Consider the following 23,288-nt stretch of genomic DNA (forward strand, 5'->3'; position numbering starts at 1 on the left):
GACGCCCTCAGCCGTCGTGCTCACCGGGAGCAAGGCCGCAGTCTTTTCTCTCCCCTACATTTGCGCTGTTCAGCGACGGCAGGGACACAAATGCATGCTGTGATAAGTTTGCAGCCTCCCCGAGGGAAAGCCAGCTGTTGCTGGCACACGGGACGTGATGTCGTCCTTGTACTTCCTCTGCAAAAGTGACTGCACTGCCGCTGGCCAGCACTGTTGTTGGAGGCCCCCTGTCTCCCCCGGAGAGGGAGCAGCGCCCTCTGCTGCCTAGAAAGATGAAAAAGCTTACAGCACCTGGTATTCCCAGGCGGTCTCCCATCCAAGTACTAACCAGGCCCGACCCTGCTTAGCTTCCGAGATCGGACGAGATCGGGCGTGTTCAGAGTGGTATGGCCGTAAGCAATTGAGGCGGCGGCAGGGAGGCCTTTTATACACGGCTTAGCCTGTGCCTACTGCAGGGCCCTTTGAAAACCGGCCACCAAATGGGCCTATTTCTCTGCCCTCTATTATCATTGACGCCCTCAGCCGTTGTGCTCACCGGGAGCAAGGCCGCAGTCTTTTCTCTCCCCTACATTTGCGCTGTTCAGCGACGGCAGGGACACAAATGCATGCTGTGATAAGTTTGCAGCCTCCCCGAGGGAAAGCCAGCTGTTGCTGGCACACGGGACGTGATGTCGTCCTTGTACTTCCTCTGCAAAAGTGACTGCACTGCCGCTGGCCAGCACTGTTGTTGGAGGCCCCCTGTCTCCCCCGGAGAGGGAGCAGCGCCCTCTGCTGCCTAGAAAGATGAAAAAGCTTACAGCACCTGGTATTCCCAGGCGGTCTCCCATCCAAGTACTAACCAGGCCCGACCCTGCTTAGCTTCCGAGATCGGACGAGATCGGGCGTGTTCAGAGTGGTATGGCCGTAAGCAATTGAGGCGGCGGCAGGGAGGCCTTTTATACACGGCTTAGCCTGTGCCTACTGCAGGGCCCTTTGAAAACCGGCCACCAAATGGGCCTATTTCTCTGCCCTCTATTATCATTGACGCCCTCAGCCGTTGTGCTCACCGGGAGCAAGGCCGCAGTCTTTTCTCTCCCCTACATTTGCGCTGTTCAGCGACGGCAGGGACACAAATGCATGCTGTGATAAGTTTGCAGCCTCCCCGAGGGAAAGCCAGCTGTTGCTGGCACACGGGACGTGATGTCGTCCTTGTACTTCCTCTGCAAAAGTGACTGCACTGCCGCTGGCCAGCACTGTTGTTGGAGGCCCCCTGTCTCCCCCGGAGAGGGAGCAGCGCCCTCTGCTGCCTAGAAAGATGAAAAAGCTTACAGCACCTGGTATTCCCAGGCGGTCTCCCATCCAAGTACTAACCAGGCCCGACCCTGCTTAGCTTCCGAGATCGGACGAGATCGGGCGTGTTCAGAGTGGTATGGCCGTAAGCAATTGAGGCGGCGGCAGGGAGGCCTTTTATACACGGCTTAGCCTGTGCCTACTGCAGGGCCCTTTGAAAACCGGCCACCAAATGGGCCTATTTCTCTGCCCTCTATTATCATTGACGCCCTCAGCCGTTGTGCTCACCGGGAGCAAGGCCGCAGTCTTTTCTCTCCCCTACATTTGCGCTGTTCAGCGACGGCAGGGACACAAATGCATGCTGTGATAAGTTTGCAGCCTCCCCGAGGGAAAGCCAGCTGTTGCTGGCACACGGGACGTGATGTCGTCCTTGTACTTCCTCTGCAAAAGTGACTGCACTGCCGCTGGCCAGCACTGTTGTTGGAGGCCCCCTGTCTCCCCCGGAGAGGGAGCAGCGCCCTCTGCTGCCTAGAAAGATGAAAAAGCTTACAGCACCTGGTATTCCCAGGCGGTCTCCCATCCAAGTACTAACCAGGCCCGACCCTGCTTAGCTTCCGAGATCGGACGAGATCGGGCGTGTTCAGAGTGGTATGGCCGTAAGCAATTGAGGCGGCGGCAGGGAGGCCTTTTATACACGGCTTAGCCTGTGCCTACTGCAGGGCCCTTTGAAAACCGGCCACCAAATGGGCCTATTTCTCTGCCCTCTATTATCATTGACGCCCTCAGCCGTTGTGCTCACCGGGAGCAAGGCCGCAGTCTTTTCTCTCCCCTACATTTGCGCTGTTCAGCGACGGCAGGGACACAAATGCATGCTGTGATAAGTTTGCAGCCTCCCCGAGGGAAAGCCAGCTGTTGCTGGCACACGGGACGTGATGTCGTCCTTGTACTTCCTCTGCAAAAGTGACTGCACTGCCGCTGGCCAGCACTGTTGTTGGAGGCCCCCTGTCTCCCCCGGAGAGGGAGCAGCGCCCTCTGCTGCCTAGAAAGATGAAAAAGCTTACAGCACCTGGTATTCCCAGGCGGTCTCCCATCCAAGTACTAACCAGGCCCGACCCTGCTTAGCTTCCGAGATCGGACGAGATCGGGCGTGTTCAGAGTGGTATGGCCGTAAGCAATTGAGGCGGCGGCAGGGAGGCCTTTTATACACGGCTTAGCCTGTGCCTACTGCAGGGCCCTTTGAAAACCGGCCACCAAATGGGCCTATTTCTCTGCCCTCTATTATCATTGACGCCCTCAGCCGTTGTGCTCACCGGGAGCAAGGCCGCAGTCTTTTCTCTCCCCTACATTTGCGCTGTTCAGCGACGGCAGGGACACAAATGCATGCTGTGATAAGTTTGCAGCCTCCCCGAGGGAAAGCCAGCTGTTGCTGGCACACGGGACGTGATGTCGTCCTTGTACTTCCTCTGCAAAAGTGACTGCACTGCCGCTGGCCAGCACTGTTGTTGGAGGCCCCCTGTCTCCCCCGGAGAGGGAGCAGCGCCCTCTGCTGCCTAGAAAGATGAAAAAGCTTACAGCACCTGGTATTCCCAGGCGGTCTCCCATCCAAGTACTAACCAGGCCCGACCCTGCTTAGCTTCCGAGATCGGACGAGATCGGGCGTGTTCAGAGTGGTATGGCCGTAAGCAATTGAGGCGGCGGCAGGGAGGCCTTTTATACACGGCTTAGCCTGTGCCTACTGCAGGGCCCTTTGAAAACCGGCCACCAAATGGGCCTATTTCTCTGCCCTCTATTATCATTGACGCCCTCAGCCGTTGTGCTCACCGGGAGCAAGGCCGCAGTCTTTTCTCTCCCCTACATTTGCGCTGTTCAGCGACGGCAGGGACACAAATGCATGCTGTGATAAGTTTGCAGCCTCCCCGAGGGAAAGCCAGCTGTTGCTGGCACACGGGACGTGATGTCGTCCTTGTACTTCCTCTGCAAAAGTGACTGCACTGCCGCTGGCCAGCACTGTTGTTGGAGGCCCCCTGTCTCCCCCGGAGAGGGAGCAGCGCCCTCTGCTGCCTAGAAAGATGAAAAAGCTTACAGCACCTGGTATTCCCAGGCGGTCTCCCATCCAAGTACTAACCAGGCCCGACCCTGCTTAGCTTCCGAGATCGGACGAGATCGGGCGTGTTCAGAGTGGTATGGCCGTAAGCAATTGAGGCGGCGGCAGGGAGGCCTTTTATACACGGCTTAGCCTGTGCCTACTGCAGGGCCCTTTGAAAACCGGCCACCAAATGGGCCTATTTCTCTGCCCTCTGTTATCATTGACGCCCTCAGCCGTTGTGCTCACCGGGAGCAAGGCCGCAGTCTTTTCTCTCCCCTACATTTGCGCTGTTCAGCGACGGCAGGGACACAAATGCATGCTGTGATAAGTTTGCAGCCTCCCCGAGGGAAAGCCAGCTGTTGCTGGCACACGGGACGTGATGTCGTCCTTGTACTTCCTCTGCAAAAGTGACTGCACTGCCGCTGGCCAGCACTGTTGTTGGAGGCCCCCTGTCTCCCCCGGAGAGGGAGCAGCGCCCTCTGCTGCCTAGAAAGATGAAAAAGCTTACAGCACCTGGTATTCCCAGGCGGTCTCCCATCCAAGTACTAACCAGGCCCGACCCTGCTTATCTTCCGAGATCGGACGAGATCGGGCGTGTTCAGAGTGGTATGGCCGTAAGCAATTGAGGCGGCGGCAGGGAGGCCTTTTATACACGGCTTAGCCTGTGCCTACTGCAGGGCCCTTTGAAAACCGGCCACCAAATGGGCCTATTTCTCTGCCCTCTGTTATCATTGACGCCCTCAGCCGTTGTGCTCACCGGGAGCAAGGCCGCAGTCTTTTCTCTCCCCTACATTTGCGCTGTTCAGCGACGGCAGGGACACAAATGCATGCTGTGATAAGTTTGCAGCCTCCCCGAGGGAAAGCCAGCTGTTGCTGGCACACGGGACGTGATGTCGTCCTTGTACTTCCTCTGCAAAAGTGACTGCACTGCCGCTGGCCAGCACTGTTGTTGGAGGCCCCCTGTCTCCCCCGGAGAGGGAGCAGCGCCCTCTGCTGCCTAGAAAGATGAAAAAGCTTACAGCACCTGGTATTCCCAGGCGGTCTCCCATCCAAGTACTAACCAGGCCCGACCCTGCTTAGCTTCCGAGATCGGACGAGATCGGGCGTGTTCAGAGTGGTATGGCCGTAAGCAATTGAGGCGGCGGCAGGGAGGCCTTTTATACACGGCTTAGCCTGTGCCTACTGCAGGGCCCTTTGAAAACCGGCCACCAAATGGGCCTATTTCTCTGCCCTCTGTTATCATTGACGCCCTCAGCCGTTGTGCTCACCGGGAGCAAGGCCGCAGTCTTTTCTCTCCCCTACATTTGCGCTGTTCAGCGACGGCAGGGACACAAATGCATGCTGTGATAAGTTTGCAGCCTCCCCGAGGGAAAGCCAGCTGTTGCTGGCACACGGGACGTGATGTCGTCCTTGTACTTCCTCTGCAAAAGTGACTGCACTGCCGCTGGCCAGCACTGTTGTTGGAGGCCCCCTGTCTCCCCCGGAGAGGGAGCAGCGCCCTCTGCTGCCTAGAAAGATGAAAAAGCTTACAGCACCTGGTATTCCCAGGCGGTCTCCCATCCAAGTACTAACCAGGCCCGACCCTGCTTAGCTTCCGAGATCGGACGAGATCGGGCGTGTTCAGAGTGGTATGGCCGTAAGCAATTGAGGCGGCGGCAGGGAGGCCTTTTATACACGGCTTAGCCTGTGCCTACTGCAGGGCCCTTTGAAAACCGGCCACCAAATGGGCCTATTTCTCTGCCCTCTATTATCATTGACGCCCTCAGCCGTTGTGCTCACCGGGAGCAAGGCCGCAGTCTTTTCTCTCCCCTACATTTGCGCTGTTCAGCGACGGCAGGGACACAAATGCATGCTGTGATAAGTTTGCAGCCTCCCCGAGGGAAAGCCAGCTGTTGCTGGCACACGGGACGTGATGTCGTCCTTGTACTTCCTCTGCAAAAGTGACTGCACTGCCGCTGGCCAGCACTGTTGTTGGAGGCCCCCTGTCTCCCCCGGAGAGGGAGCAGCGCCCTCTGCTGCCTAGAAAGATGAAAAAGCTTACAGCACCTGATATTCCCAGGCGGTCTCCCATCCAAGTACTAACCAGGCCCGACCCTGCTTAGCTTCCGAGATCGGACGAGATCGGGCGTGTTCAGAGTGGTATGGCCGTAAGCAATTGAGGCGGCGGCAGGGAGGCCTTTTATACACGGCTTAGCCTGTGCCTACTGCAGGGCCCTTTGAAAACCGGCCACCAAATGGGCCTATTTCTCTGCCCTCTATTATCATTGACGCCCTCAGCCGTCGTGCTCACCGGGAGCAAGGCCGCAGTCTTTTCTCTCCCCTACATTTGCGCTGTTCAGCGACGGCAGGGACACAAATGCATGCTGTGATAAGTTTGCAGCCTCCCCGAGGGAAAGCCAGCTGTTGCTGGCACACGGGACGTGATGTCGTCCTTGTACTTCCTCTGCAAAAGTGACTGCACTGCCGCTGGCCAGCACTGTTGTTGGAGGCCCCCTGTCTCCCCCGGAGAGGGAGCAGCGCCCTCTGCTGCCTAGAAAGATGAAAAAGCTTACAGCACCTGGTATTCCCAGGCGGTCTCCCATCCAAGTACTAACCAGGCCCGACCCTGCTTAGCTTCCGAGATCGGACGAGATCGGGCGTGTTCAGAGTGGTATGGCCGTAAGCAATTGAGGCGGCGGCAGGGAGGCCTTTTATACACGGCTTAGCCTGTGCCTACTGCAGGGCCCTTTGAAAACCGGCCACCAAATGGGCCTATTTCTCTGCCCTCTATTATCATTGACGCCCTCAGCCGTCGTGCTCACCGGGAGCAAGGCCGCAGTCTTTTCTCTCCCCTACATTTGCGCTGTTCAGCGACGGCAGGGACACAAATGCATGCTGTGATAAGTTTGCAGCCTCCCCGAGGGAAAGCCAGCTGTTGCTGGCACACGGGACGTGATGTCGTCCTTGTACTTCCTCTGCAAAAGTGACTGCACTGCCGCTGGCCAGCACTGTTGTTGGAGGCCCCCTGTCTCCCCCGGAGAGGGAGCAGCGCCCTCTGCTGCCTAGAAAGATGAAAAAGCTTACAGCACCTGGTATTCCCAGGCGGTCTCCCATCCAAGTACTAACCAGGCCCGACCCTGCTTAGCTTCCGAGATCGGACGAGATCGGGCGTGTTCAGAGTGGTATGGCCGTAAGCAATTGAGGCGGCGGCAGGGAGGCCTTTTATACACGGCTTAGCCTGTGCCTACTGCAGGGCCCTTTGAAAACCGGCCACCAAATGGGCCTATTTCTCTGCCCTCTATTATCATTGACGCCCTCAGCCGTCGTGCTCACCGGGAGCAAGGCCGCAGTCTTTTCTCTCCCCTACATTTGCGCTGTTCAGCGACGGCAGGGACACAAATGCATGCTGTGATAAGTTTGCAGCCTCCCCGAGGGAAAGCCAGCTGTTGCTGGCACACGGGACGTGATGTCGTCCTTGTACTTCCTCTGCAAAAGTGACTGCACTGCCGCTGGCCAGCACTGTTGTTGGAGGCCCCCTGTCTCCCCCGGAGAGGGAGCAGCGCCCTCTGCTGCCTAGAAAGATGAAAAAGCTTACAGCACCTGGTATTCCCAGGCGGTCTCCCATCCAAGTACTAACCAGGCCCGACCCTGCTTAGCTTCCGAGATCGGACGAGATCGGGCGTGTTCAGAGTGGTATGGCCGTAAGCAATTGAGGCGGCGGCAGGGAGGCCTTTTATACACGGCTTAGCCTGTGCCTACTGCAGGGCCCTTTGAAAACCGGCCACCAAATGGGCCTATTTCTCTGCCCTCTATTATCATTGACGCCCTCAGCCGTTGTGCTCACCGGGAGCAAGGCCGCAGTCTTTTCTCTCCCCTACATTTGCGCTGTTCAGCGACGGCAGGGACACAAATGCATGCTGTGATAAGTTTGCAGCCTCCCCGAGGGAAAGCCAGCTGTTGCTGGCACACGGGACGTGATGTCGTCCTTGTACTTCCTCTGCAAAAGTGACTGCACTGCCGCTGGCCAGCACTGTTGTTGGAGGCCCCCTGTCTCCCCCGGAGAGGGAGCAGCGCCCTCTGCTGCCTAGAAAGATGAAAAAGCTTACAGCACCTGGTATTCCCAGGCGGTCTCCCATCCAAGTACTAACCAGGCCCGACCCTGCTTAGCTTCCGAGATCGGACGAGATCGGGCGTGTTCAGAGTGGTATGGCCGTAAGCAATTGAGGCGGCGGCAGGGAGGCCTTTTATACACGGCTTAGCCTGTGCCTACTGCAGGGCCCTTTGAAAACCGGCCACCAAATGGGCCTATTTCTCTGCCCTCTGTTATCATTGACGCCCTCAGCCGTTGTGCTCACCGGGAGCAAGGCCGCAGTCTTTTCTCTCCCCTACATTTGCGCTGTTCAGCGACGGCAGGGACACAAATGCATGCTGTGATAAGTTTGCAGCCTCCCCGAGGGAAAGCCAGCTGTTGCTGGCACACGGGACGTGATGTCGTCCTTGTACTTCCTCTGCAAAAGTGACTGCACTGCCGCTGGCCAGCACTGTTGTTGGAGGCCCCCTGTCTCCCCCGGAGAGGGAGCAGCGCCCTCTGCTGCCTAGAAAGATGAAAAAGCTTACAGCACCTGGTATTCCCAGGCGGTCTCCCATCCAAGTACTAACCAGGCCCGACCCTGCTTAGCTTCCGAGATCGGACGAGATCGGGCGTGTTCAGAGTGGTATGGCCGTAAGCAATTGAGGCGGCGGCAGGGAGGCCTTTTATACACGGCTTAGCCTGTGCCTACTGCAGGGCCCTTTGAAAACCGGCCACCAAATGGGCCTATTTCTCTGCCCTCTGTTATCATTGACGCCCTCAGCCGTTGTGCTCACCGGGAGCAAGGCCGCAGTCTTTTCTCTCCCCTACATTTGCGCTGTTCAGCGACGGCAGGGACACAAATGCATGCTGTGATAAGTTTGCAGCCTCCCCGAGGGAAAGCCAGCTGTTGCTGGCACACGGGACGTGATGTCGTCCTTGTACTTCCTCTGCAAAAGTGACTGCACTGCCGCTGGCCAGCACTGTTGTTGGAGGCCCCCTGTCTCCCCCGGAGAGGGAGCAGCGCCCTCTGCTGCCTAGAAAGATGAAAAAGCTTACAGCACCTGGTATTCCCAGGCGGTCTCCCATCCAAGTACTAACCAGGCCCGACCCTGCTTAGCTTCCGAGATCGGACGAGATCGGGCGTGTTCAGAGTGGTATGGCCGTAAGCAATTGAGGCGGCGGCAGGGAGGCCTTTTATACACGGCTTAGCCTGTGCCTACTGCAGGGCCCTTTGAAAACCGGCCACCAAATGGGCCTATTTCTCTGCCCTCTATTATCATTGACGCCCTCAGCCGTTGTGCTCACCGGGAGCAAGGCCGCAGTCTTTTCTCTCCCCTACATTTGCGCTGTTCAGCGACGGCAGGGACACAAATGCATGCTGTGATAAGTTTGCAGCCTCCCCGAGGGAAAGCCAGCTGTTGCTGGCACACGGGACGTGATGTCGTCCTTGTACTTCCTCTGCAAAAGTGACTGCACTGCCGCTGGCCAGCACTGTTGTTGGAGGCCCCCTGTCTCCCCCGGAGAGGGAGCAGCGCCCTCTGCTGCCTAGAAAGATGAAAAAGCTTACAGCACCTGGTATTCCCAGGCGGTCTCCCATCCAAGTACTAACCAGGCCCGACCCTGCTTAGCTTCCGAGATCGGACGAGATCGGGCGTGTTCAGAGTGGTATGGCCGTAAGCAATTGAGGCGGCGGCAGGGAGGCCTTTTATACACGGCTTAGCCTGTGCCTACTGCAGGGCCCTTTGAAAACCGGCCACCAAATGGGCCTATTTCTCTGCCCTCTGTTATCATTGACGCCCTCAGCCGTTGTGCTCACCGGGAGCAAGGCCGCAGTCTTTTCTCTCCCCTACATTTGCGCTGTTCAGCGACGGCAGGGACACAAATGCATGCTGTGATAAGTTTGCAGCCTCCCCGAGGGAAAGCCAGCTGTTGCTGGCACACGGGACGTGATGTCGTCCTTGTACTTCCTCTGCAAAAGTGACTGCACTGCCGCTGGCCAGCACTGTTGTTGGAGGCCCCCTGTCTCCCCCGGAGAGGGAGCAGCGCCCTCTGCTGCCTAGAAAGATGAAAAAGCTTACAGCACCTGGTATTCCCAGGCGGTCTCCCATCCAAGTACTAACCAGGCCCGACCCTGCTTAGCTTCCGAGATCGGACGAGATCGGGCGTGTTCAGAGTGGTATGGCCGTAAGCAATTGAGGCGGCGGCAGGGAGGCCTTTTATACACGGCTTAGCCTGTGCCTACTGCAGGGCCCTTTGAAAACCGGCCACCAAATGGGCCTATTTCTCTGCCCTCTGTTATCATTGACGCCCTCAGCCGTTGTGCTCACCGGGAGCAAGGCCGCAGTCTTTTCTCTCCCCTACATTTGCGCTGTTCAGCGACGGCAGGGACACAAATGCATGCTGTGATAAGTTTGCAGCCTCCCCGAGGGAAAGCCAGCTGTTGCTGGCACACGGGACGTGATGTCGTCCTTGTACTTCCTCTGCAAAAGTGACTGCACTGCCGCTGGCCAGCACTGTTGTTGGAGGCCCCCTGTCTCCCCCGGAGAGGGAGCAGCGCCCTCTGCTGCCTAGAAAGATGAAAAAGCTTACAGCACCTGGTATTCCCAGGCGGTCTCCCATCCAAGTACTAACCAGGCCCGACCCTGCTTAGCTTCCGAGATCGGACGTGTTCAGAGTGGTATGGCCGTAAGCAATTGAGGCGGCGGCAGGGAGGCCTTTTATACACGGCTTAGCCTGTGCCTACTGCAGGGCCCTTTGAAAACCGGCCACCAAATGGGCCTATTTCTCTGCCCTCTATTATCATTGACGCCCTCAGCCGTTGTGCTCACCGGGAGCAAGGCCGCAGTCTTTTCTCTCCCCTACATTTGCGCTGTTCAGCGACGGCAGGGACACAAATGCATGCTGTGATAAGTTTGCAGCCTCCCCGAGGGAAAGCCAGCTGTTGCTGGCACACGGGACGTGATGTCGTCCTTGTACTTCCTCTGCAAAAGTGACTGCACTGCCGCTGGCCAGCACTGTTGTTGGAGGCCCCCTGTCTCCCCCGGAGAGGGAGCAGCGCCCTCTGCTGCCTAGAAAGATGAAAAAGCTTACAGCACCTGGTATTCCCAGGCGGTCTCCCATCCAAGTACTAACCAGGCCCGACCCTGCTTAGCTTCCGAGATCGGACGAGATCGGGCGTGTTCAGAGTGGTATGGCCGTAAGCAATTGAGGCGGCGGCAGGGAGGCCTTTTATACACGGCTTAGCCTGTGCCTACTGCAGGGCCCTTTGAAAACCGGCCACCAAATGGGCCTATTTCTCTGCCCTCTATTATCATTGACGCCCTCAGCCGTTGTGCTCACCGGGAGCAAGGCCGCAGTCTTTTCTCTCCCCTACATTTGCGCTGTTCAGCGACGGCAGGGACACAAATGCATGCTGTGATAAGTTTGCAGCCTCCCCGAGGGAAAGCCAGCTGTTGCTGGCACACGGGACGTGATGTCGTCCTTGTACTTCCTCTGCAAAAGTGACTGCACTGCCGCTGGCCAGCACTGTTGTTGGAGGCCCCCTGTCTCCCCCGGAGAGGGAGCAGCGCCCTCTGCTGCCTAGAAAGATGAAAAAGCTTACAGCACCTGGTATTCCCAGGCGGTCTCCCATCCAAGTACTAACCAGGCCCGACCCTGCTTAGCTTCCGAGATCGGACGAGATCGGGCGTGTTCAGAGTGGTATGGCCGTAAGCAATTGAGGCGGCGGCAGGGAGGCCTTTTATACACGGCTTAGCCTGTGCCTACTGCAGGGCCCTTTGAAAACCGGCCACCAAATGGGCCTATTTCTCTGCCCTCTATTATCATTGACGCCCTCAGCCGTTGTGCTCACCGGGAGCAAGGCCGCAGTCTTTTCTCTCCCCTACATTTGCGCTGTTCAGCGACGGCAGGGACACAAATGCATGCTGTGATAAGTTTGCAGCCTCCCCGAGGGAAAGCCAGCTGTTGCTGGCACACGGGACGTGATGTCGTCCTTGTACTTCCTCTGCAAAAGTGACTGCACTGCCGCTGGCCAGCACTGTTGTTGGAGGCCCCCTGTCTCCCCCGGAGAGGGAGCAGCGCCCTCTGCTGCCTAGAAAGATGAAAAAGCTTACAGCACCTGGTATTCCCAGGCGGTCTCCCATCCAAGTACTAACCAGGCCCGACCCTGCTTAGCTTCCGAGATCGGACGAGATCGGGCGTGTTCAGAGTGGTATGGCCGTAAGCAATTGAGGCGGCGGCAGGGAGGCCTTTTATACACGGCTTAGCCTGTGCCTACTGCAGGGCCCTTTGAAAACCGGCCACCAAATGGGCCTATTTCTCTGCCCTCTATTATCATTGACGCCCTCAGCCGTTGTGCTCACCGGGAGCAAGGCCGCAGTCTTTTCTCTCCCCTACATTTGCGCTGTTCAGCGACGGCAGGGACACAAATGCATGCTGTGATAAGTTTGCAGCCTCCCCGAGGGAAAGCCAGCTGTTGCTGGCACACGGGACGTGATGTCGTCCTTGTACTTCCTCTGCAAAAGTGACTGCACTGCCGCTGGCCAGCACTGTTGTTGGAGGCCCCCTGTCTCCCCCGGAGAGGGAGCAGCGCCCTCTGCTGCCTAGAAAGATGAAAAAGCTTACAGCACCTGGTATTCCCAGGCGGTCTCCCATCCAAGTACTAACCAGGCCCGACCCTGCTTAGCTTCCGAGATCGGACGAGATCGGGCGTGTTCAGAGTGGTATGGCCGTAAGCAATTGAGGCGGCGGCGGCAGGGAGGCCTTTTATACACGGCTTAGCCTGTGCCTACTGCAGGGCCCTTTGAAAACCGGCCACCAAATGGGCCTATTTCTCTGCCCTCTATTATCATTGACGCCCTCAGCCGTTGTGCTCACCGGGAGCAAGGCCGCAGTCTTTTCTCTCCCCTACATTTGCGCTGTTCAGCGACGGCAGGGACACAAATGCATGCTGTGATAAGTTTGCAGCCTCCCCGAGGGAAAGCCAGCTGTTGCTGGCACACGGGACGTGATGTCGTCCTTGTACTTCCTCTGCAAAAGTGACTGCACTGCCGCTGGCCAGCACTGTTGTTGGAGGCCCCCTGTCTCCCCCGGAGAGGGAGCAGCGCCCTCTGCTGCCTAGAAAGATGAAAAAGCTTACAGCACCTGGTATTCCCAGGCGGTCTCCCATCCAAGTACTAACCAGGCCCGACCCTGCTTAGCTTCCGAGATCGGACGAGATCGGGCGTGTTCAGAGTGGTATGGCCGTAAGCAATTGAGGCGGCGGCGGCAGGGAGGCCTTTTATACACGGCTTAGCCTGTGCCTACTGCAGGGCCCTTTGAAAACCGGCCACCAAATGGGCCTATTTCTCTGCCCTCTATTATCATTGACGCCCTCAGCCGTTGTGCTCACCGGGAGCAAGGCCGCAGTATTTTCTCTCCCCTACATTTGCGCTGTTCAGCGACGGCAGGGACACAAATGCATGCTGTGATAAGTTTGCAGCCTCCCCGAGGGAAAGCCAGCTGTTGCTGGCACACGGGACGTGATGTCGTCCTTGTACTTCCTCTGCAAAAGTGACTGCACTGCCGCTGGCCAGCACTGTTGTTGGAGGCCCCCTGTCTCCCCCGGAGAGGGAGCAGCGCCCTCTGCTGCCTAGAAAGATGAAAAAGCGTACAGCACCTGGTATTCCCAGGCGGTCTCCCATCCAAGTACTAACCAGGCCCGACCCTGCTTAGCTTCCGAGATCGGACGAGATCGGGCGTGTTCAGAGTGGTATGGCCGTAAGCAATTGAGGCGACGGCGGCAGGGAGGCCTTTTATACACGGCTTAGCCTGTGCCTACTGCAGGGCCCTTTGAAAACCGGCCACCAAATGGGCCTATTTCTCTGCCCTCTATTATCATTGACGCCCTCAGCCGTTGTGCTCACCGGGAGCAAGGCCGCAGTCTTTTCTCTCCCCTACATTTGCGCTGTTCAGCGACGGCAGGGACACAAATGCATGCTGTGATAAGTTTGCAGCCTCCCCGAGGGAAAGCCAGCTGTTGCTGGCACACGGGACGTGATGTCGTCCTTGTACTTCCTCTGCAAAAGTGACTGCACTGCCGCTGGCCAGCACTGTTGTTGGAGGCCCCCTGTCTCCCCCGGAGAGGGAGCAGCGCCCTCTGCTGCCTAGAAAGATGAAAAAGCTTACAGCACCTGGTATTCCCAGGCGGTCTCCCATCCAAGTACTAACCAGGCCCGACCCTGCTTAGCTTCCGAGATCGGACGAGATCGGGCGTGTTCAGAGTGGTATGGCCGTAAGCAATTGAGGCAGCGGCAGGGAGGCCTTTTATACACGGCTTAGCCTGTGCCTACTGCAGGGCCCTTTGAAAACCGGCCACCAAATGGGCCTATTTCTCTGCCCTCTATTATCATTGACGCCCTCAGCCGTTGTGCTCACCGGGAGCAAGGCCGCAGTCTTTTCTCTCCCCTACATTTGCGCTGTTCAGCGACGGCAGGGACACAAATGCATGCTGTGATAAGTTTGCAGCCTCCCCGAGGGAAAGCCAGCTGTTGCTGGCACACGGGACGTGATGTCGTCCTTGTACTTCCTCTGCAAAAGTGACTGCACTGCCGCTGGCCAGCACTGTTGTTGGAGGCCCCCTGTCTCCCCCGGAGAGGGAGCAGCGCCCTCTGCTGCCTAGAAAGATGAAAAAGCTTACAGCACCTGGTATTCCCAGGCGGTCTCCCATCCAAGTACTAACCAGGCCCGACCCTGCTTAGCTTCCGAGATCGGACGAGATCGGGCGTGTTCAGAGTGATATGGCCGTAAGCAATTGAGGCGGCGGCAGGGAGGCCTTTTATACACGGCTTAGCCTGTGCCTACTGCAGGGCCCTTTGAAAACCGGCCACCAAATGGGCCTATTTCTCTGCCCTCTATTATCATTGACGCCCTCAGCCGTTGTGCTCACCGGGAGCAAGGCCGCAGTCTTTTCTCTCCCCTACATTTGCGCTGTTCAGCGACGGCAGGGACACAAATGCATGCTGTGATAAGTTTGCAGCCTCCCCGAGGGAAAGCCAGCTGTTGCTGGCACACGGGACGTGATGTCGTCCTTGTACTTCCTCTGCAAAAGTGACTGCACTGCCGCTGGCCAGCACTGTTGTTGGAGGCCCCCTGTCTCCCCCGGAGAGGGAGCAGCGCCCTCTGCTGCCTAGAAAGATGAAAAAGCTTACAGCACCTGGTATTCCCAGGCGGTCTCCCATCCAAGTACTAACCAGGCCCGACCCTGCTTAGCTTCCGAGATCGGACGAGATCGGGCGTGTTCAGAGTGGTATGGCCGTAAGCAATTGAAGCGGCGGCGGCAGGGAGGCCTTTTATACACGGCTTAGCCTGTGCCTACTGCAGGGCCCTTTGAAAACCGGCCACCAAATGGGCCTATTTCTCTGCCCTCTATTATCATTGACGCCCTCAGCCGTTGTGCTCACCGGGAGCAAGGCCGCAGTCTTTTCTCTCCCCTACATTTGCGCTGTTCAGCGACGGCAGGGACACAAATGCATGCTGTGATAAGTTTGCAGCCTCCCCGAGGGAAAGCCAGCTGTTGCTGGCACACGGGACGTGATGTCGTCCTTGTACTTCCTCTGCAAAAGTGACTGCACTGCCGCTGGCCAGCACTGTTGTTGGAGGCCCCCTGTCTCCCCCGGAGAGGGAGCAGCGCCCTCTGCTGCCTAGAAAGATGAAAAAGCTTACAGCACCTGGTATTCCCAGGCGGTCTCCCATCCAAGTACTAACCAGGCCCGACCCTGCTTAGCTTCCGAGATCGGACGAGATCGGGCGTGTTCAGAGTGGTATGGCCGTAAGCAATTGAGGCGGCGGCGGCAGGGAGGCCTTTTATACACGGCTTAGCCTGTGCCTACTGCAGGGCCCTTTGAAAACCGGCCACCAAATGGGCCTATTTCTCTGCCCTCTATTATCATTGACGCCCTCAGCCGTTGTGCTCACCGGGAGCAAGGCCGCAGTCTTTTCTCTCCCCTACATTTGCGCTGTTCAGCGACGGCAGGGACACAAATGCATGCTGTGATAAGTTTGCAGCCTCCCCGAGGGAAAGCCAGCTGTTGCTGGCACACGGGACGTGATGTCGTCCTTGTACTTCCTCTGCAAAAGTGACTGCACTGCCGCTGGCCAGCACTGTTGTTGGAGGCCCCCTGTCTCCCCCGGAGAGGGAGCAGCGCCCTCTGCTGCCTAGAAAGATGAAAAAGCTTACAGCACCTGGTATTCCCAGGCGGTCTCCCATCCAAGTACTAACCAGGCCCGACCCTGCTTAGCTTCCGAGATCGGACGAGATCGGGCGTGTTCAGAGTGGTATGGCCGTAAGCAATTGAGGCGGCGGCAGGGAGGCCTTTTATACACGGCTTAGCCTGTGCCTACTGCAGGGCCCTTTGAAAACCGGCCACCAAATGGGCCTATTTCTCTGCCCTCTATTATCATTGACGCCCTCAGCCGTTGTGCTCACCGGGAGCAAGGCCGCAGTCTTTTCTCTCCCCTACATTTGCGCTGTTCAGCGACGGCAGGGACACAAATGCATGCTGTGATAAGTTTGCAGCCTCCCCGAGGGAAAGCCAGCTGTTGCTGGCACACGGGACGTGATGTCGTCCTTGTACTTCCTCTGCAAAAGTGACTGCACTGCCGCTGGCCAGCACTGTTGTTGGAGGCCCCCTGTCTCCCCCGGAGAGGGAGCAGCGCCCTCTGCTGCCTAGAAAGATGAAAAAGCGTACAGCACCTGGTATTCCCAGGCGGTCTCCCATCCAAGTACTAACCAGGCCCGACCCTGCTTAGCTTCCGAGATCGGACGAGATCGGGCGTGTTCAGAGTGGTATGGCCGTAAGCAATTGAGGCGGCGGCGGCAGGGAGGCCTTTTATACACGGCTTAGCCTGTGCCTACTGCAGGGCCCTTTGAAAACCGGCCACCAAATGGGCCTATTTCTCTGCCCTCTATTATCATTGACGCCCTCAGTCGTTGTGCTCACCGGGAGCAAGGCCGCAGTCTTTTCTCTCCCCTACATTTGCGCTGTTCAGCGACGGCAGGGACACAAATGCATGCTGTGATAAGTTTGCAGCCTCCCCGAGGGAAAGCCAGCTGTTGCTGGCACACGGGACGTGATGTCGTCCTTGTACTTCCTCTGCAAAAGTGACTGCACTGCCGCTGGCCACCACTGTTGTTGGAGGCCCCCTGTCTCCCCCGGAGAGGGAGCAGCGCCCTCTGCTGCCTAGAAAGATGAAAAAGCTTACAGCACCTGGTATTCCCAGGCGGTCTCCCATCCAAGTACTAACCAGGCCCGACCCTGCTTAGCTTCCGAGATCGGACGAGATCGGGCGTGTTCAGAGTGGTATGGCCGTAAGCAATTGAGGCGGCGGCGGCAGGGAGGCCTTTTATACACGGCTTAGCCTGTGCCTACTGCAGGGCCCTTTGAAAACCGGCCACCAAATGGGCCTATTTCTCTGCCCTCTATTATCATTGACGCCCTCAGCCGTTGTGCTCACCGGGAGCAAGGCCGCAGTCTTTTCTCTCCCCTACATTTGCGCTGTTCAGCGACGGCAGGGACACAAATGCATGCTGTGATAAGTTTGCAGCCTCCCCGAGGGAAAGCCAGCTGTTGCTGGCACACGGGACGTGATGTCGTCCTTGTACTTCCTCTGCAAAAGTGACTGCACTGCCGCTGGCCAGCACTGTTGTTGGAGGCCCCCTGTCTCCCCCGGAGAGGGAGCAGCGCCCTCTGCTGCCTAGAAAGATGAAAAAGCTTACAGCACCTGGTATTCCCAGGCGGTCTCCCATCCAAGTACTAACCAGGCCCGACCCTGCTTAGCTTCCGAGATCGGACGAGATCGGGCGTGTTCAGAGTGGTATGGCCGTAAGCAATTGAGGCGGCGGCGGCAGGGAGGCCTTTTATACACGGCTTAGCCTGTGCCTACTGCAGGGCCCTTTGAAAACCGGCCACCAAATGGGCCTATTTCTCTGCCCTCTATTATCATTGACGCCCTCAGCCGTTGTGCTCACCGGGAGCAAGGCCGCAGTCTTTTCTCTCCCCTACATTTGCGCTGTTCAGCGACGGCAGGGACACAAATGCATGCTGTGATAAGTTTGCAGCCTCCCCGAGGGAAAGCCAGCTGTTGCTGGCACACGGGACGTGATGTCGTCCTTGTACTTCCTCTGCAAAAGTGACTGCACTGCCGCTGGCCAGCACTGTTGTTGGAGGCCCCCTGTCTCCCCCGGAGAGGGAGCAGCGCCCTCTGCTGCCTAGAAAGATGAAAAAGCTTACAGCACCTGGTATTCCCAGGCGGTCTCCCATCCAAGTACTAACCAGGCCCGACCCTGCTTAGCTTCCGAGATCGGACGAGATCGGGCGTGTTCAGAGTGGTATGGCCGTAAGCAATTGAGGCGGCGGCGGCAGGGAGGCCTTTTATACACGGCTTAGCCTGTGCCTACTGCAGGGCCCTTTGAAAACCGGCCACCAAATGGGCCTATTTCTCTGCCCTCTATTATCATTGACGCCCTCAGCCGTTGTGCTCACCGGGAGCAAGGCCGCAGTCTTTTCTCTCCCCTACATTTGCGCTGTTCAGCGACGGCAGGGACACAAATGCATGCTGTGATAAGTTTGCAGCCTCCCCGAGGGAAAGCCAGCTGTTGCTGGCACACGGGACGTGATGTCGTCCTTGTACTTCCTCTGCAAAAGTGACTGCACTGCCGCTGGCCAGCACTGTTGTTGGAGGCCCCCTGTCTCCCCCGGAGAGGGAGCAGCGCCCTCTGCTGCCTAGAAAGATGAAAAAGCTTACAGCACCTGGTATTCCCAGGCGGTCTCCCATCCAAGTACTAACCAGGCCCGACCCTGCTTAGCTTCCGAGATCGGACGAGATCGGGCGTGTTCAGAGTGGTATGGCCGTAAGCAATTGAGGCGGCGGCGGCAGGGAGGCCTTTTATACACGGCTTAGCCTGTGCCTACTGCAGGGCCCTTTGAAAACCGGCCACCAAATGGGCCTATTTCTCTGCCCTCTATTATCATTGACGCCCTCAGCCGTTGTGCTCACCGGGAGCAAGGCCGCAGTATTTTCTCTCCCCTACATTTGCGCTGTTCAGCGACGGCAGGGACACAAATGCATGCTGTGATAAGTTTGCAGCCTCCCCGAGGGAAAGCCAGCTGTTGCTGGCACACGGGACGTGATGTCGTCCTTGTACTTCCTCTGCAAAAGTGACTGCACTGCCGCTGGCCAGCACTGTTGTTGGAGGCCCCCTGTCTCCCCCGGAGAGGGAGCAGCGCCCTCTGCTGCCTAGAAAGATGAAAAAGCGTACAGCACCTGGTATTCCCAGGCGGTCTCCCATCCAAGTACTAACCAGGCCCGACCCTGCTTAGCTTCCGAGATCGGACGAGATCGGGCGTGTTCAGAGTGGTATGGCCGTAAGCAATTGAGGCGGCGGCGGCAGGGAGGCCTTTTATACACGGCTTAGCCTGTGCCTACTGCAGGGCCCTTTGAAAACCGGCCACCAAATGGGCCTATTTCTCTGCCCTCTATTATCATTGACGCCCTCAGCCGTTGTGCTCACCGGGAGCAAGGCCGCAGTCTTTTCTCTCCCCTACATTTGCGCTGTTCAGCGACGGCAGGGACACAAATGCATGCTGTGATAAGTTTGCAGCCTCCCCGAGGGAAAGCCAGCTGTTGCTGGCACACGGGACGTGATGTCGTCCTTGTACTTCCTCTGCAAAAGTGACTGCACTGCCGCTGGCCAGCACTGTTGTTGGAGGCCCCCTGTCTCCCCCGGAGAGGGAGCAGCGCCCTCTGCTGCCTAGAAAGATGAAAAAGCTTACAGCACCTGGTATTCCCAGGCGGTCTCCCATCCAAGTACTAACCAGGCCCGACCCTGCTTAGCTTCCGAGATCGGACGAGATCGGGCGTGTTCAGAGTGGTATGGCCGTAAGCAATTGAGGCGGCGGCGGCAGGGAGGCCTTTTATACACGGCTTAGCCTGTGCCTACTGCAGGGCCCTTTGAAAACCGGCCACCAAATGGGCCTATTTCTCTGCCCTCTATTATCATTGACGCCCTCAGCCGTTGTGCTCACCGGGAGCAAGGCCGCAGTCTTTTCTCTCCCCTACATTTGCGCTGTTCAGCGACGGCAGGGACACAAATGCATGCTGTGATAAGTTTGCAGCCTCCCCGAGGGAAAGCCAGCTGTTGCTGGCACACGGGACGTGATGTCGTCCTTGTACTTCCTCTGCAAAAGTGACTGCACTGCCGCTGGCCAGCACTGTTGTTGGAGGCCCCCTGTCTCCCCCGGAGAGGGAGCAGCGCCCTCTGCTGCCTAGAAAGATGAAAAAGCTTACAGCACCTGGTATTCCCAGGCGGTCTCCCATCCAAGTACTAACCAGGCCCGACCCTGCTTAGCTTCCGAGATCGGACGAGATCGGGCGTGTTCAGAGTGGTATGGCCGTAAGCAATTGAGGCGGCGGCAGGGAGGCCTTTTATACACGGCTTAGCCTGTGCCTACTGCAGGGCCTTTTGAAAACCGGCCACCAAATGGGCCTATTTCTCTGCCCTCTGTTATCATTGACGCCCTCAGCCGTTGTGCTCACCGGGAGCAAGGCCGCAGTCTTTTCTCTCCCCTACATTTGCGCTGTTCAGCGACGGCAGGGACACAAATGCATGCTGTGATAAGTTTGCAGCCTCCCCGAGGGAAAGCCAGCTGTTGCTGGCACACGGGACGTGATGTCGTCCTTGTACTTCCTCTGCAAAAGTGACTGCACTGCCGCTGGCCAGCACTGTTGTTGGAGGCCCCCTGTCTCCCCCGGAGAGGGAGCAGCGCCCTCTGCTGCCTAGAAAGATGAAAAAGCTTACAGCACCTGGTATTCCCAGGCGGTCTCCCATCCAAGTACTAACCAGGCCCGACCCTGCTTAGCTTCCGAGATCGGACGAGATCGGGCGTGTTCAGAGTGGTATGGCCGTAAGCAATTGAGGCGGCGGCAGGGAGGCCTTTTATACACGGCTTAGCCTGTGCCTACTGCAGGGCCTTTTGAAAACCGGCCACCAAATGGGCCTATTTCTCTGCCCTCTATTATCATTGACGCCCTCAGCCGTTGTGCTCACCGGGAGCAAGGCCGCAGTCTTTTCTCTCCCCTACATTTGCGCTGTTCAGCGACGGCAGGGACACAAATGCATGCTGTGATAAGTTTGCAGCCTCCCCGAGGGAAAGCCAGCTGTTGCTGGCACACGGGACGTGATGTCGTCCTTGTACTTCCTCTGCAAAAGTGACTGCACTGCCGCTGGCCAGCACTGTTGTTGGAGGCCCCCTGTCTCCCCCGGAGAGGGAGCAGCGCCCTCTGCTGCCTAGAAAGATGAAAAAGCTTACAGCACCTGGTATTCCCAGGCTGTCTCCCATCCAAGTACTAACCAGGCCCGACCCTGCTTAGCTTCCGAGATCGGACGAGATCGGGCGTGTTCAGAGTGGTATGGCCGTAAGCAATTGAGGCGGCGGCAGGGAGGCCTTTTATACACGGCTTAGCCTGTGCCTACTGCAGGGCCTTTTGAAAACCGGCCACCAAATGGGCCTATTTCTCTGCCCTCTGTTATCATTGACGCCCTCAGCCGTTGTGCTCACCGGGAGCAAGGCCGCAGTCTTTTCTCTCCCCTACATTTGCGCTGTTCAGCGACGGCAGGGACACAAATGCATGCTGTGATAAGTTTGCAGCCTCCCCGAGGGAAAGCCAGCTGTTGCTGGCACACGGGACGTGATGTCGTCCTTGTACTTCCTCTGCAAAAGTGACTGCACTGCCGCTGGCCAGCACTGTTGTTGGAGGCCCCCTGTCTCCCCCGGAGAGGGAGCAGCGCCCTCTGCTGCCTAGAAAGATGAAAAAGCTTACAGCACCTGGTATTCCCAGGCGGTCTCCCATCCAAGTACTAACCAGGCCCGACCCTGCTTAGCTTCCGAGATCGGACGAGATCGGGCGTGTTCAGAGTGGTATGGCCGTAAGCAATTGAGGCGGCGGCAGGGAGGCCTTTTATACACGGCTTAGCCTGTGCCTACTGCAGGGCCTTTTGAAAACCGGCCACCAAATGGGCCTATTTCTCTGCCCTCTATTATCATTGACGCCCTCAGCCGTTGTGCTCACCGGGAGCAAGGCCGCAGTCTTTTCTCTCCCCTACATTTGCGCTGTTCAGCGACGGCAGGGACACAAATGCATGCTGTGATAAGTTTGCAGCCTCCCCGAGGGAAAGCCAGCTGTTGCTGGCACACGGGACGTGATGTCGTCCTTGTACTTCCTCTGCAAAAGTGACTGCACTGCCGCTGGCCAGCACTGTTGTTGGAGGCCCCCTGTCTCCCCCGGAGAGGGAGCAGCGCCCTCTGCTGCCTAGAAAGATGAAAAAGCTTACAGCACCTGGTATTCCCAGGCGGTCTCCCATCCAAGTACTAACCAGGCCCGACCCTGCTTAGCTTCCGAGATCGGACGAGATCGGGCGTGTTCAGAGTGGTATGGCCGTAAGCAATTGAGGCGGCGGCAGGGAGGCCTTTTATACACGGCTTAGCCTGTGCCTACTGCAGGGCCTTTTGAAAACCGGCCACCAAATGGGCCTATTTCTCTGCCCTCTATTATCATTGACGCCCTCAGCCGTTGTGCTCACCGGGAGCAAGGCCGCAGTCTTTTCTCTCCCCTACATTTGCGCTGTTCAGCGACGGCAGGGACACAAATGCATGCTGTGATAAGTTTGCAGCCTCCCCGAGGGAAAGCCAGCTGTTGCTGGCACACGGGACGTGATGTCGTCCTTGTACTTCCTCTGCAAAAGTGACTGCACTGCCGCTGGCCAGCACTGTTGTTGGAGGCCCCCTGTCTCCCCCGGAGAGGGAGCAGCGCCCTCTGCTGCCTAGAAAGATGAAAAAGCTTACAGCACCTGGTATTCCCAGGCGGTCTCCCATCCAAGTACTAACCAGGCCCGACCCTGCTTAGCTTCCGAGATCGGACGAGATCGGGCGTGTTCAGAGTGGTATGGCCGTAAGCAAATGAGGCGGCGGCAGGGAGGCCTTTTATACACGGCTTAGCCTGTGCCTACTGCAGGGCCTTTTGAAAACCGGCCACCAAATGGGCCTATTTCTCTGCCCTCTGTTATCATTGACGCCCTCAGCCGTTGTGCTCACCGGGAGCAAGGCCGCAGTCTTTTCTCTCCCCTACATTTGCGCTGTTCAGCGACGGCAGGGACACAAATGCATGCTGTGATAAGTTTGCAGCCTCCCCGAGGGAAAGCCAGCTGTTGCTGGCACACGGGACGTGATGTCGTCCTTGTACTTCCTCTGCAAAAGTGACTGCACTGCCGCTGGCCAGCACTGTTGTTGGAGGCCCCCTGTCTCCCCCGGAGAGGGAGCAGCGCCCTCTGCTGCCTAGAAAGATGAAAAAGCTTACAGCACCTGGTATTCCCAGGCGGTCTCCCATCCAAGTACTAACCAGGCCCGACCCTGCTTAGCTTCCGAGATCGGACGAGATCGGGCGTGTTCAGAGTGGTATGGCCGTAAGCAATTGAGGCGGCGGCAGGGAGGCCTTTTATACACGGCTTAGCCTGTGCCTACTGCAGGGCCTTTTGAAAACCGGCCACCAAATGGGCCTATTTCTCTGCCCTCTGTTATCATTGACGCCCTCAGCCGTTGTGCTCACCGGGAGCAAGGCCGCAGTCTTTTCTCTCCCCTACATTTGCGCTGTTCAGCGACGGCAGGGACACAAATGCATGCTGTGATAAGTTTGCAGCCTCCCCGAGGGAAAGCCAGCTGTTGCTGGCACACGGGACGTGATGTCGTCCTTGTACTTCCTCTGCAAAAGTGACTGCACTGCCGCTGGCCAGCACTGTTGTTGGAGGCCCCCTGTCTCCCCCGGAGAGGGAGCAGCGCCCTCTGCTGCCTA

The 23,288-nt window shown here is 57.6% G+C and overlaps 44 non-coding genes and 1 pseudogene across 44 annotated transcripts; all 45 read right to left on the minus strand.

Moving 5' to 3' along the window:
- Window positions 1-279: 279 nt before the first annotated feature.
- LOC144540123 (5S ribosomal RNA) lies at window positions 280-398 on the minus strand. The gene has a single exon (XR_013505345.1). It is a non-coding gene; the product is annotated as a 5S ribosomal RNA (ribosomal RNA).
- Window positions 399-790: 392 nt separating this feature from the next.
- On the minus strand, window positions 791-909 carry LOC144540124 (5S ribosomal RNA). Its single transcript, XR_013505346.1, has one exon. It is a non-coding gene; the product is annotated as a 5S ribosomal RNA (ribosomal RNA).
- Window positions 910-1,301: 392 nt separating this feature from the next.
- Window positions 1,302-1,420, minus strand: LOC144540125 (5S ribosomal RNA). The gene has a single exon (XR_013505347.1). It is a non-coding gene; the product is annotated as a 5S ribosomal RNA (ribosomal RNA).
- A 392-nt stretch (window positions 1,421-1,812) lies between these two features.
- LOC144540126 (5S ribosomal RNA) lies at window positions 1,813-1,931 on the minus strand. The gene has a single exon (XR_013505348.1). It is a non-coding gene; the product is annotated as a 5S ribosomal RNA (ribosomal RNA).
- A 392-nt stretch (window positions 1,932-2,323) lies between these two features.
- On the minus strand, window positions 2,324-2,442 carry LOC144540127 (5S ribosomal RNA). The gene has a single exon (XR_013505349.1). It is a non-coding gene; the product is annotated as a 5S ribosomal RNA (ribosomal RNA).
- A 392-nt stretch (window positions 2,443-2,834) lies between these two features.
- Window positions 2,835-2,953, minus strand: LOC144540129 (5S ribosomal RNA). Its single transcript, XR_013505351.1, has one exon. It is a non-coding gene; the product is annotated as a 5S ribosomal RNA (ribosomal RNA).
- A 392-nt stretch (window positions 2,954-3,345) lies between these two features.
- On the minus strand, window positions 3,346-3,464 carry LOC144540130 (5S ribosomal RNA). Its single transcript, XR_013505352.1, has one exon. It is a non-coding gene; the product is annotated as a 5S ribosomal RNA (ribosomal RNA).
- A 392-nt stretch (window positions 3,465-3,856) lies between these two features.
- On the minus strand, window positions 3,857-3,975 carry LOC144540854 (5S ribosomal RNA). Its single transcript, XR_013506072.1, has one exon. It is a non-coding gene; the product is annotated as a 5S ribosomal RNA (ribosomal RNA).
- Window positions 3,976-4,367: 392 nt separating this feature from the next.
- Window positions 4,368-4,486, minus strand: LOC144540131 (5S ribosomal RNA). Its single transcript, XR_013505353.1, has one exon. It is a non-coding gene; the product is annotated as a 5S ribosomal RNA (ribosomal RNA).
- Window positions 4,487-4,878: 392 nt separating this feature from the next.
- On the minus strand, window positions 4,879-4,997 carry LOC144540132 (5S ribosomal RNA). Its single transcript, XR_013505354.1, has one exon. It is a non-coding gene; the product is annotated as a 5S ribosomal RNA (ribosomal RNA).
- A 392-nt stretch (window positions 4,998-5,389) lies between these two features.
- Window positions 5,390-5,508, minus strand: LOC144540884 (5S ribosomal RNA). The gene has a single exon (XR_013506102.1). It is a non-coding gene; the product is annotated as a 5S ribosomal RNA (ribosomal RNA).
- Window positions 5,509-5,900: 392 nt separating this feature from the next.
- Window positions 5,901-6,019, minus strand: LOC144540133 (5S ribosomal RNA). The gene has a single exon (XR_013505355.1). It is a non-coding gene; the product is annotated as a 5S ribosomal RNA (ribosomal RNA).
- A 392-nt stretch (window positions 6,020-6,411) lies between these two features.
- LOC144540134 (5S ribosomal RNA) lies at window positions 6,412-6,530 on the minus strand. The gene has a single exon (XR_013505356.1). It is a non-coding gene; the product is annotated as a 5S ribosomal RNA (ribosomal RNA).
- A 392-nt stretch (window positions 6,531-6,922) lies between these two features.
- Window positions 6,923-7,041, minus strand: LOC144540135 (5S ribosomal RNA). Its single transcript, XR_013505357.1, has one exon. It is a non-coding gene; the product is annotated as a 5S ribosomal RNA (ribosomal RNA).
- A 392-nt stretch (window positions 7,042-7,433) lies between these two features.
- Window positions 7,434-7,552, minus strand: LOC144540136 (5S ribosomal RNA). Its single transcript, XR_013505358.1, has one exon. It is a non-coding gene; the product is annotated as a 5S ribosomal RNA (ribosomal RNA).
- A 392-nt stretch (window positions 7,553-7,944) lies between these two features.
- On the minus strand, window positions 7,945-8,063 carry LOC144540137 (5S ribosomal RNA). The gene has a single exon (XR_013505359.1). It is a non-coding gene; the product is annotated as a 5S ribosomal RNA (ribosomal RNA).
- Window positions 8,064-8,455: 392 nt separating this feature from the next.
- LOC144540138 (5S ribosomal RNA) lies at window positions 8,456-8,574 on the minus strand. The gene has a single exon (XR_013505360.1). It is a non-coding gene; the product is annotated as a 5S ribosomal RNA (ribosomal RNA).
- Window positions 8,575-8,966: 392 nt separating this feature from the next.
- On the minus strand, window positions 8,967-9,085 carry LOC144540140 (5S ribosomal RNA). Its single transcript, XR_013505362.1, has one exon. It is a non-coding gene; the product is annotated as a 5S ribosomal RNA (ribosomal RNA).
- A 392-nt stretch (window positions 9,086-9,477) lies between these two features.
- Window positions 9,478-9,596, minus strand: LOC144540141 (5S ribosomal RNA). Its single transcript, XR_013505363.1, has one exon. It is a non-coding gene; the product is annotated as a 5S ribosomal RNA (ribosomal RNA).
- A 392-nt stretch (window positions 9,597-9,988) lies between these two features.
- LOC144541330 (5S ribosomal RNA) lies at window positions 9,989-10,097 on the minus strand (annotated as a pseudogene).
- Window positions 10,098-10,489: 392 nt separating this feature from the next.
- LOC144540142 (5S ribosomal RNA) lies at window positions 10,490-10,608 on the minus strand. The gene has a single exon (XR_013505364.1). It is a non-coding gene; the product is annotated as a 5S ribosomal RNA (ribosomal RNA).
- A 392-nt stretch (window positions 10,609-11,000) lies between these two features.
- On the minus strand, window positions 11,001-11,119 carry LOC144540143 (5S ribosomal RNA). The gene has a single exon (XR_013505365.1). It is a non-coding gene; the product is annotated as a 5S ribosomal RNA (ribosomal RNA).
- Window positions 11,120-11,511: 392 nt separating this feature from the next.
- On the minus strand, window positions 11,512-11,630 carry LOC144540144 (5S ribosomal RNA). Its single transcript, XR_013505366.1, has one exon. It is a non-coding gene; the product is annotated as a 5S ribosomal RNA (ribosomal RNA).
- A 392-nt stretch (window positions 11,631-12,022) lies between these two features.
- LOC144540145 (5S ribosomal RNA) lies at window positions 12,023-12,141 on the minus strand. The gene has a single exon (XR_013505367.1). It is a non-coding gene; the product is annotated as a 5S ribosomal RNA (ribosomal RNA).
- Window positions 12,142-12,536: 395 nt separating this feature from the next.
- Window positions 12,537-12,655, minus strand: LOC144540146 (5S ribosomal RNA). The gene has a single exon (XR_013505368.1). It is a non-coding gene; the product is annotated as a 5S ribosomal RNA (ribosomal RNA).
- Window positions 12,656-13,050: 395 nt separating this feature from the next.
- Window positions 13,051-13,169, minus strand: LOC144541040 (5S ribosomal RNA). Its single transcript, XR_013506255.1, has one exon. It is a non-coding gene; the product is annotated as a 5S ribosomal RNA (ribosomal RNA).
- A 395-nt stretch (window positions 13,170-13,564) lies between these two features.
- LOC144540147 (5S ribosomal RNA) lies at window positions 13,565-13,683 on the minus strand. Its single transcript, XR_013505369.1, has one exon. It is a non-coding gene; the product is annotated as a 5S ribosomal RNA (ribosomal RNA).
- A 392-nt stretch (window positions 13,684-14,075) lies between these two features.
- Window positions 14,076-14,194, minus strand: LOC144540973 (5S ribosomal RNA). Its single transcript, XR_013506189.1, has one exon. It is a non-coding gene; the product is annotated as a 5S ribosomal RNA (ribosomal RNA).
- Window positions 14,195-14,586: 392 nt separating this feature from the next.
- On the minus strand, window positions 14,587-14,705 carry LOC144540148 (5S ribosomal RNA). Its single transcript, XR_013505370.1, has one exon. It is a non-coding gene; the product is annotated as a 5S ribosomal RNA (ribosomal RNA).
- A 395-nt stretch (window positions 14,706-15,100) lies between these two features.
- LOC144540149 (5S ribosomal RNA) lies at window positions 15,101-15,219 on the minus strand. Its single transcript, XR_013505371.1, has one exon. It is a non-coding gene; the product is annotated as a 5S ribosomal RNA (ribosomal RNA).
- Window positions 15,220-15,614: 395 nt separating this feature from the next.
- LOC144540151 (5S ribosomal RNA) lies at window positions 15,615-15,733 on the minus strand. The gene has a single exon (XR_013505373.1). It is a non-coding gene; the product is annotated as a 5S ribosomal RNA (ribosomal RNA).
- A 392-nt stretch (window positions 15,734-16,125) lies between these two features.
- Window positions 16,126-16,244, minus strand: LOC144541041 (5S ribosomal RNA). Its single transcript, XR_013506256.1, has one exon. It is a non-coding gene; the product is annotated as a 5S ribosomal RNA (ribosomal RNA).
- Window positions 16,245-16,639: 395 nt separating this feature from the next.
- On the minus strand, window positions 16,640-16,758 carry LOC144540152 (5S ribosomal RNA). Its single transcript, XR_013505374.1, has one exon. It is a non-coding gene; the product is annotated as a 5S ribosomal RNA (ribosomal RNA).
- A 395-nt stretch (window positions 16,759-17,153) lies between these two features.
- Window positions 17,154-17,272, minus strand: LOC144540153 (5S ribosomal RNA). Its single transcript, XR_013505375.1, has one exon. It is a non-coding gene; the product is annotated as a 5S ribosomal RNA (ribosomal RNA).
- A 395-nt stretch (window positions 17,273-17,667) lies between these two features.
- LOC144540154 (5S ribosomal RNA) lies at window positions 17,668-17,786 on the minus strand. Its single transcript, XR_013505376.1, has one exon. It is a non-coding gene; the product is annotated as a 5S ribosomal RNA (ribosomal RNA).
- Window positions 17,787-18,181: 395 nt separating this feature from the next.
- On the minus strand, window positions 18,182-18,300 carry LOC144540155 (5S ribosomal RNA). Its single transcript, XR_013505377.1, has one exon. It is a non-coding gene; the product is annotated as a 5S ribosomal RNA (ribosomal RNA).
- A 395-nt stretch (window positions 18,301-18,695) lies between these two features.
- LOC144541042 (5S ribosomal RNA) lies at window positions 18,696-18,814 on the minus strand. The gene has a single exon (XR_013506257.1). It is a non-coding gene; the product is annotated as a 5S ribosomal RNA (ribosomal RNA).
- Window positions 18,815-19,209: 395 nt separating this feature from the next.
- Window positions 19,210-19,328, minus strand: LOC144540156 (5S ribosomal RNA). Its single transcript, XR_013505378.1, has one exon. It is a non-coding gene; the product is annotated as a 5S ribosomal RNA (ribosomal RNA).
- Window positions 19,329-19,723: 395 nt separating this feature from the next.
- Window positions 19,724-19,842, minus strand: LOC144540157 (5S ribosomal RNA). Its single transcript, XR_013505379.1, has one exon. It is a non-coding gene; the product is annotated as a 5S ribosomal RNA (ribosomal RNA).
- A 392-nt stretch (window positions 19,843-20,234) lies between these two features.
- On the minus strand, window positions 20,235-20,353 carry LOC144540158 (5S ribosomal RNA). Its single transcript, XR_013505380.1, has one exon. It is a non-coding gene; the product is annotated as a 5S ribosomal RNA (ribosomal RNA).
- Window positions 20,354-20,745: 392 nt separating this feature from the next.
- LOC144541208 (5S ribosomal RNA) lies at window positions 20,746-20,864 on the minus strand. Its single transcript, XR_013506422.1, has one exon. It is a non-coding gene; the product is annotated as a 5S ribosomal RNA (ribosomal RNA).
- Window positions 20,865-21,256: 392 nt separating this feature from the next.
- Window positions 21,257-21,375, minus strand: LOC144540159 (5S ribosomal RNA). Its single transcript, XR_013505381.1, has one exon. It is a non-coding gene; the product is annotated as a 5S ribosomal RNA (ribosomal RNA).
- A 392-nt stretch (window positions 21,376-21,767) lies between these two features.
- LOC144540160 (5S ribosomal RNA) lies at window positions 21,768-21,886 on the minus strand. Its single transcript, XR_013505382.1, has one exon. It is a non-coding gene; the product is annotated as a 5S ribosomal RNA (ribosomal RNA).
- Window positions 21,887-22,278: 392 nt separating this feature from the next.
- Window positions 22,279-22,397, minus strand: LOC144540162 (5S ribosomal RNA). The gene has a single exon (XR_013505384.1). It is a non-coding gene; the product is annotated as a 5S ribosomal RNA (ribosomal RNA).
- Window positions 22,398-22,789: 392 nt separating this feature from the next.
- LOC144540163 (5S ribosomal RNA) lies at window positions 22,790-22,908 on the minus strand. Its single transcript, XR_013505385.1, has one exon. It is a non-coding gene; the product is annotated as a 5S ribosomal RNA (ribosomal RNA).
- Window positions 22,909-23,288: the final 380 nt, after the last annotated feature.

The sequence above is a fragment of the Centroberyx gerrardi genome, chromosome 10, assembly GCF_048128805.1.
Source record: "Centroberyx gerrardi isolate f3 chromosome 10, fCenGer3.hap1.cur.20231027, whole genome shotgun sequence".
NCBI lineage: Eukaryota > Metazoa > Chordata > Actinopteri > Beryciformes > Berycidae > Centroberyx > Centroberyx gerrardi.